Genomic DNA, 8,682 nt, shown 5'->3' with positions numbered 1-8,682 from the left:
AGATTTTTCCTAAGGTTTCAGAAATTACATCCCCTCCCTAATGTTTATATTTGCATAACAATTTAACCCCATCTGTTAACTAAACGTTAAGAATGGTTAGCTGATATCAGTAAAATAAAAATTGATGGATGATATTGCCTCTACTGAAATCCCTCTGATAAATTAATAAAATTTACAAAAGGATTACGTTAGATGGGGAAAAAAAAAAGGATTTTGGAATCATGCTTGATTTGTTGTTTAAAAAAAAAATCAGAATTTAAAAAAAAATAAAAACTAATTTAATAAAAATAAATATGAAAAAATATATTTAATTTGTAAAAATTATTTCTAACCACTTAAAAGATAAAATTATATAAAAATAATAATAATTTTTTATTTTTTATTTCTTAACCAAATTAATTTTTTATTTTTTTTAAAAAAAATTTTAAAAAAAATTTCTAAAAATCAAACCAAACATATTCTAAGAATTTTTTGACAAGTCATTTCTTGTGTTTTTAACTTATTTAATTATTTGTTAATTTTATGATATTTTCACCATCTAACACTACAACATATAAGAGTTGTAAAAACTAATTTTTTTTAATCTCTAAAAGTAAAAATTTTGTTTCAAAAGACATTTAGGGACTAATTTCTATCGTAGTGAGGATAGTTATTAAAAGGTCGTCCTGAAAAGTAAAAACTAAGACCTTTAGTGATAAAATTTTGAAAATGTCAATAATAAATAAACTTTTAGGGACAAAATAATTTGGTCTCCAAATAGTTTATTTTTTGAGACAAAAAATTTGATACCAAAACGATAATAATTAATCACTAATGTTCAATTTTCGTTGCTAAAAATATAAGAATGACACTTTTCGCAACAAAAACATTTGGTCCTCTAAAAATAATTGTCCCTAAATTTTGATCTCTAAAGCCTTAATTTTTTGTAGTGTAATAAGTGTTTTTCTATTTTAATTTTGCATTTCATAACTTTATTTAAAAATGATAATTTAGTAAAACCTTAGGGGGAAATCTATAATTTAAAGGGGTGTAGGTAATTTGTCCTTATTTGTCAAAAGGGCATTTTAGTCAATTTATGATATCCATTAACGGCGTTAATTGCGATGGGGTGGGATGTAATTTTTGAAACCTCAGGGAAAAATCTGTAATTTCGTTAAACCTCACTACAAGAAAAAACACATTTGGCGACTAAATTTTTAGTCGCCAAAAGTCGATTTTTTAGTTTCCCCGACTAAATTTTTTAGTCGCCGATTTGGTCGCAAGAAAACGGTCAGGAAAGGTATTGGTGACAAAAAACTTTTTGTCACCAAAAAGCAAGTCTTTAGCGCCTAAAACTTTGGTCGCCAATAGTCAATTATATTTTTTAAATTATACATTTACCGACTAATGTTTTACTCGTCAATAGTCAATTATATTTTTTTAAATTATACATTTACCGACTTTTTTTTAGTCGCCAATACTCAAGCTTTTGGCGACCAAACATTTTAGTCACCAAAAGCTCATTTACCAAACATTTTAGTCGCCAAAAGCTGATTTGTGAAAAAAAAAAATTACACTACTCTTGTGGAGGTTTGAACCATCAACCTCCTACACCATAAATCTTATACAAGACACTCTTTCCACTACGCCTCCATAACACCATATGATTATATATGCAACATATATTATTTATATAGTACATAAACCCGTATTAATATAAAAGTATATATATAAACATAATTATTTTTTATTAAACATTTTTAAATAAATTATTTAGTAGAAAAAAAGAGAGACCACTTTTGGCAACTAAAGATAATTTTAGACGCCAATTCTATACTTTTGACTAGTAATTATTTTTTAATTGTTAAAAAATAAAATTCTTGTGCTAAAAATTACCACTTTTGGCGACTAAACTTCTTTTTAGTAGCCAAAATGCCTCACTTTTGGCTACTAAACATGTTTTTAGTCGCCAAATACCTCACTTTAAGCTTCTAAATTTTTTTTAGTCACCAAAGGGCCTTACTTTTGGCTACTAAAATTTTTTTAGTCGGTAAAAGGCTCACTTTTGGCGACCAAACATCTTTTTAGTCGCCGAATGCCTCACTTTTGGCTACTAAAATTTTTTTAGTCGACAAAAGCCATATATTGGCGACCAAATAGATTTTTAGTCACCAAAACCTATACTTTTGGCTACTAAATTTTTTTAGTCGTCAAAAATCTTCACTTTTGGCTATTAATTATTTTTTAGTCGCCAAAACCTATACTTTCAGCGACCAAAAGTGATTTTTTAGTCACCGAAAATGCTTTTTTTTATAGTGCCTCAAGGGAGGTGTAGGTAATTTTTCATAAATCTTATATGTTTGTTTCTTAATTTGCATTAAGGCTAGGGTGAGTGAGTGTAAAATTATAAAGGACAATTTTTTTTTTTCTTGCTCTTATATTTTGATTTGTAATATTAGTGAACATTATAAATCTTATATGTTTGTTTCTTAATTTGCAATAAGGCTAGGAAGAATTGTTATTTTATTTGAGTTTTGCAGTGTAACAATCCGAAAATTTAAATTGTCTCTTAAATTTTATATTAGTATTATTTAATTATAAATGAGAAAAATCCTACATATTTAATTAAATATTCCGTAAGAGTAAAACAAAATATTAAATGTTATGGGTGTATGAGATAAAGTGTAATTAAATTAGGGATTATATTATCAGAAAAATAATTTTAACTTTATATTATTATTCGATATTATTTTCTGAGTATTATGATATTTTTATTATAATTTTTTCTATATTTTTTCTAAATCAAAATACATTAATATATAATATTTCTGTACAATGAAAATACGTGCGCCCCAAATTGTCTTGCTGACCACGCATCTTGCTCCGCCTCTCGCCTATATATATATATATATAGATGGCAATCATCTAAGGCATCTCATCATTTCCCCCAAACTCTCTAATTCTCTCTTTCTCTCTCCTCTCTAGTTTTTTTATATAAAACGTTGAGGAAACAATACAATTTAAAAATAATTTTTGGAGAGTCTTAGAGGTGGGGCTACAGAATAGACACACATAACACTTTTATAGTATTTATAATTCTATTCTTCATATGTAAATATCGGTTTTTTTAGTCAATAAATTTTGTTATAAAAATAAAAGTTCTGATGATTATTTTGGTACCCTCACTTAAATATTATTTTCACTTGCGTTTATTTATTTGTTCATGAATTGGCCGTAGGTAACTTCAGTTACTGGCCATCACGATAATTAATCCTTGTGTACGGGGAGCGAGTCGTGACATGTAGAGCATGTACTACAAGAAAAATGTTTCAAGTTCTCTAAGAAGAAAAATATTTCAATATATTTCTTTCAGTATCTTATCAAAAAATTATACTAATTTTACAAATTTCAACATGATACGTATAAATTATAATTATATTTTGATCCTAACACTATTTACAAAGTACCTTTAGGCACAGGCATACACTAGTTACATCATATTATATAATATATAAGTAAATAGACACTTCTTTTAGGATGCTTAGAAATGTGTCATGTGTCACTTTTAACTTCTTAAAATTTTATCAAGATTCCTTATTAGAATTAAGGGTAAATTACACTAATATCCCTAAGGTTTCTGTTTAATATAAATCCCTCCTCACATTTGAAAAATTACACTTATTTCCTGTCAGATTAAAATGACATATTTACCTTTTAGCCTTTATATATATAAAATAATAAAATAATACAAATATTTTGTTCATGTCATTTCAAAGAAAATAACAATCATCTTCTTTAGTTTAACTCACACGAAAAAATGAGTTTTTTTAATTTTTTATATATATATTTTTAATTTTTATTGAATTTTTTTAATATTTTAAGCATTTTTTTTTAGATACACCTAATCTAGATATATTTAAGAAGTATGATATTTTGTGATTTTTTTTAAAAAAAATTCACCAAATACAAATATATATATATATATACAAAAATTCAATATATTATTTTATTTTGTTGCATTCAATGAATTTTTTTTAAGTTTTTTTAAAAAATTATTTTTTTAATTCAATACATTATATTATTTTTTATTCAAATTTTATACTTTTAAAATCCCCAGTGAGGTCTGATAGATGAATGAGGATATTAGGGAAAAGAAGAAATGACATAGCGGATATTTGACTAATTATTTTCTGGGAATATTCATAGCCCATTGCCAATTGAAGACTATAATGAATAATATAGTACGAGAATGCATTAAAATGAAAGGGATATTGGGTATTACCTTCAAAGGTTGAGCTGAGCAAATGTAAGATAGAAAGGATCTGCCTAAAGCAATGCCCTGCCCTGCCTTGCCCTGCCTATACATGACAAGCATTTAGGGACTGACATTCATTTTAAATACTTTATGAGAAGAAAAATAGATCACTGGCCACCTATTAATAAATAAGACTTGCCCACGCATCCAATAAACCAGCCAACCCAAGGCCTCCCAAAAGTAGTACCCAGATTTGGGTAATCACCCGAGGGAAAGAATTTTAAAAGACTTGTTTCCTTTTTCCAAAAAAAAAAAAAAAAATTTCGAAAATACATGAATTCTGGTGCTCATTCGCGTATAAAAAAAATAATTAATCACATTCCATACCTCATTCTCAGATATTACCCCTGAAGGAATAGGATGATAAGGTTCATTAATAGCATCAATCTCTCTATCATACCAATCATTGAGCATCTAGAAAGGTGGAGAGGACACAAATTTAGTCATTCTATCAGGAACACATACTAATTTCCATTCATGAGAAATGTACCTGTGTATGGCCAGCTTGGCATGGCCTAGACATTATGCAAACAATTGATTTGGCAACATCTTCCAAAGTCCAATGGAAGTTTCCTGCAACATGAGCAGAAGTGACCTAATAGACAGAGAGAGCATTGTGGAAGTAATATGATTATTTGAGCAAGCATATTAAGAAAGCCATCCATTAACCTCCCAGATAACCTCGTTTGTGAGCTAACAGCCAACAACATTCTATACCTAGGAGTAGAAGAGATGATATTAAGGCTACATTTGGATAGATATATTTTAAATGAAAGAATTTGAGCTTGAAATTTATAAATACATGAGTGATCTAGACCAGGTGGTTGTGCATCATAATTGTAGGAATTGGACCAGTGAAATGGCATACCAGTGATTATGAGCTTGGGCCGATGCTGTCATGAATTAATCAAAAAGGCCCATGTTTTTATTGAATACGGCCCAATGATCAAAAACACTTTCTTTTTGGCCAAATTCCATCTTTTAGGCTTTCGATTCTACAAATTAACTATTTTTTAAATTTTGTTTTACCAATTACTTTGTCTACAAGTTTACATTTTTTTGTGTTGTTTGTTTTGGCATGTTTCTAACTCAAAATTTATATTTTTGGTAATTTTATGTTTTTCTGCATTAATTCCAAGTATTATGAGGAATTAGCCTAATTTATTATTTCCTAGTTAGGTTTGGACATGCGTACTATAAATTAGTTGTAAGCCTCAAGGCAAATCAGTGTAATTTGGATTATTAAAATTTCAGGGAGAGTTTCTTATTGTAAGTCTTCAATATTATAGGTATTCTTAGATTAAACAAAATTATAGGTTGTTTTGCATTAATCTCGCTATGCAATACTGTTTCTACACGACACACTCTTCCCCGGAGCACTGAGAGAGTTAGTTGTTGGAGCTGGATTAAAATACCTATGATATGAGTAAGAATTGAAGTAAAGATGCTTTATTATATTCCTCGTTGTTTGGGAGGGGAAAGATTGGGTACACACCTAATCTTTGACAGTATTCTACAACCCCAAGGTCATTAGGCCTAGTATTAACCATTGAATCAATGACCCACTTATATGTATATATCACGCTAACAGAATTTAAAATACGTTTCACATGTGAGACCAATTTTCTTTTAACAATTAAACATTTAATTAAAAAAATTCAACTAATTTTCAAGCTAATAACGTACAAAAATTAAAAAAATTCTATGAGCATTATAGCCAATTTTTTACTTACATTTTGTCTTACCAAAACTCCACCCTTACATTTGGATTTTATCCTCCTAAGGAAAGAAATGGGGAAAATTTTTGGGATCGCTTTAAATGCTAAATTCACCATTTTAGAACGGAAGTTTACTATGTATCAAAATGTCCATTCCAAAACATAGATCTCTAGGGTGTTAACATTTTCTAGTAGCACTGCCTTAATTAATTTGAGCTGATTATGATGATGTGCCCAATGCCTCTACAATACCACTACGGCTCCATTCTCCACAAAATTGGATATTGTAGAACTTTCTTTCACATACAGTTTTCACTGTTCTCTCACATCCTCATTTTTAATCAAAATATATTTTAATCTACTTGCAAAACACGTATCTTGCTTCTTCCCTAGCCTGTTCAATTTAGCAGATATTTTACCAAAAGAACCTAAAACAATAATTCACATATTGATACTAGAAAAAGTTTTAAGAACTTCATAAATAGGCCTTTGAGCTTATACAATATACAATACATATGAGTTTTCTCTACCATCCTTGATTGCCTGAAGCTTAAAAATAAATAAAATTGAAAATTTCAGACTCCAATTAAATATCTAGGTAATAAAATAGATCCAAATTAACTAATGATTATTGTTAAAGCTTTAATGATGTTTAGAGTTATGAGGCAACGAAATAAGCTACCCCATGAATAAGAAAGAGCACATTTAGCCCTCAAAATGTTGATCCTCAAACTCAACAGCAAATGAGTTTCATGATACAAAAGTTCATAAAAAAAATATAAAAAAAAAAGAGTCAAAAACAAGCAATAGCAGGAATTCTTTATCAGAAGATAACAACAGATCATGCCTGGGAGTAGAGGACAAGATTGGAATTGTGAAATATGTGTAGAGAAATGGAATAAAGATTAAAGATTCTGCTAGGGCAACCACCATATGCAAATAAAAATATAACAACATATAAACCTCAATATTCAAATATTCAGTGATCTACTCCCAACTGACCCAGGATTAGAAATAAGCAACAACAGGATGTCTTAGCTTCTTCAGAGGCGCAACAGTTGAAAATGAACAATTGACTATTAAATTAATCTCTCAATAAAACAGTAGATAAAATATTATGTGATGGCACACACATTAGTTTGCACATGATCAATTTTGTTTTCCCCAAAGAAATAAGATTTTGAAACATATGATTGAATTATCAAAATTTGAAATTTGATACATTTTATGAATTAAAAAGACTAACAGTTAAGAGGTTTGAAAAAAAAAAAAAAATTCATGGCATAACTACTCGTGTAATTACTATTGGGATATTTTTTTAAAAATCTAAAAAGTGAGACATCAACACTAACTTTAGCCTTTGTATAAATATATGCAAAGAGGAATTGGTAGAGTTAATGGGGGCAACATTCGTCTACTTGATTAACACATTTATAAATTCCCACTGCTAGACTAGGAAACAAGTTTTGAAGCAAACCAATTTAAATTCCTAATCTACTCAACAGTGTTTATTTGACAAAAAAAACTACCCCCCCCCCCCCCCAATTGATAGACAAACCCGACCCTCTTTCTTGGAGTTTACCTGATGTCATTGGTGTAGTCCTGACAACAACACAACAAGGTACCACAAGTTTCAGTTTGTCATCCTTTCTGTGGAAAGATAGACAACCGTCACACAAACAGGATCAATAACTCAGTATAGTCATTTAAACTTCAGCTGAGAAAATTATGGCAAATAAAATAATACATGCTATTATAAGATAATTTTTGTTTTCACCAAACTAAACAGATTTTGAAAACTGCTCAACCAAACAGAGCCGTTGAATTATTATGATTAAGACTAAAAGGCAAATCAGGAATTTAATATTACTTTCAAAATGAAGTAATTTTGAATTAAACACTCACAAATATAAATTTTGTGACAAATGCAAAACGAATCAAACACTCACAAATATAAATTTTGCATTTGTCTCTCTCTCCACAATTACGACTATTTCATATCCACAATTACCGAATCTAACACTCACAAATATGAATTTAAAACGAATCATATTATGATAATACATCATCAACACAAACACTGCACCGATAAATCGGTTAATCACACTGGATGCTGAAATCAAAAACCAAATCAATGAGACTGAAATCGATTAATCGATCGAACCTGGATGTTGAAATCACAGTGGAGAGAGATGCTATGTTATCCCTTAATTGTTGAAATCAACGAGATCAGAAGAACACTACGATCAGTTTGTGCTCACAGCCATCAAGGATTCAATCACGAGAGAGAGGGATTGAAATAAAAAAACCACCAAGAACAATGAAATTCGAGCTTCGATAGAGAGATAGAAAGAGAGAGAGAGAGAGAGATTGGTGTGGAGAAGGAAATGAAGTCCCGACTATTGAAATTGAAAGAATGAAAATAAAATAAAATAATGTATGAGTTGAGTTTATTGGGGACGAATCAAAATTGTAGGCAAAAAGTCATTAACTCTTTTGCAGCTAAATAATTTTGTCTTAAAAACATAATAATATGATTTTTTATTTTATTTTAAAATTCTTTCATTTTGTCTCTAAAAGTATAATTTTTACAGACAAATTATTTTTGTCTCTAAAAATTTGTCTTTAAAATCTTAATTTCTTGTAGTGAATCTAGACATAATGGAGGAA

The 8,682-nt window shown here is 29.1% G+C and overlaps 1 long non-coding RNA gene across 1 annotated transcript; it reads right to left on the bottom strand.

Moving 5' to 3' along the window:
* Nucleotides 1-4,487: 4,487 nt before the first annotated feature.
* LOC114322339 (uncharacterized) lies at nucleotides 4,488-8,305 on the bottom strand. Its single transcript, XR_014357267.1, has 3 exons — nucleotides 8,177-8,305; nucleotides 4,785-4,867; nucleotides 4,488-4,708 (listed from the first exon to the last, which is right to left on the bottom strand). It is a non-coding gene; the product is annotated as an uncharacterized LOC114322339 (long non-coding RNA).
* Nucleotides 8,306-8,682: the final 377 nt, after the last annotated feature.

This window comes from Camellia sinensis, chromosome 15 (assembly GCF_055761805.1).
Source record: "Camellia sinensis isolate YWXY chromosome 15, ASM5576180v1, whole genome shotgun sequence".
Classification (NCBI taxonomy): domain Eukaryota; kingdom Viridiplantae; phylum Streptophyta; class Magnoliopsida; order Ericales; family Theaceae; genus Camellia; species Camellia sinensis.
Note: the sequence above shows the minus strand (reverse complement) of the source record. Positions and strands in the feature narration are given on the sequence as shown.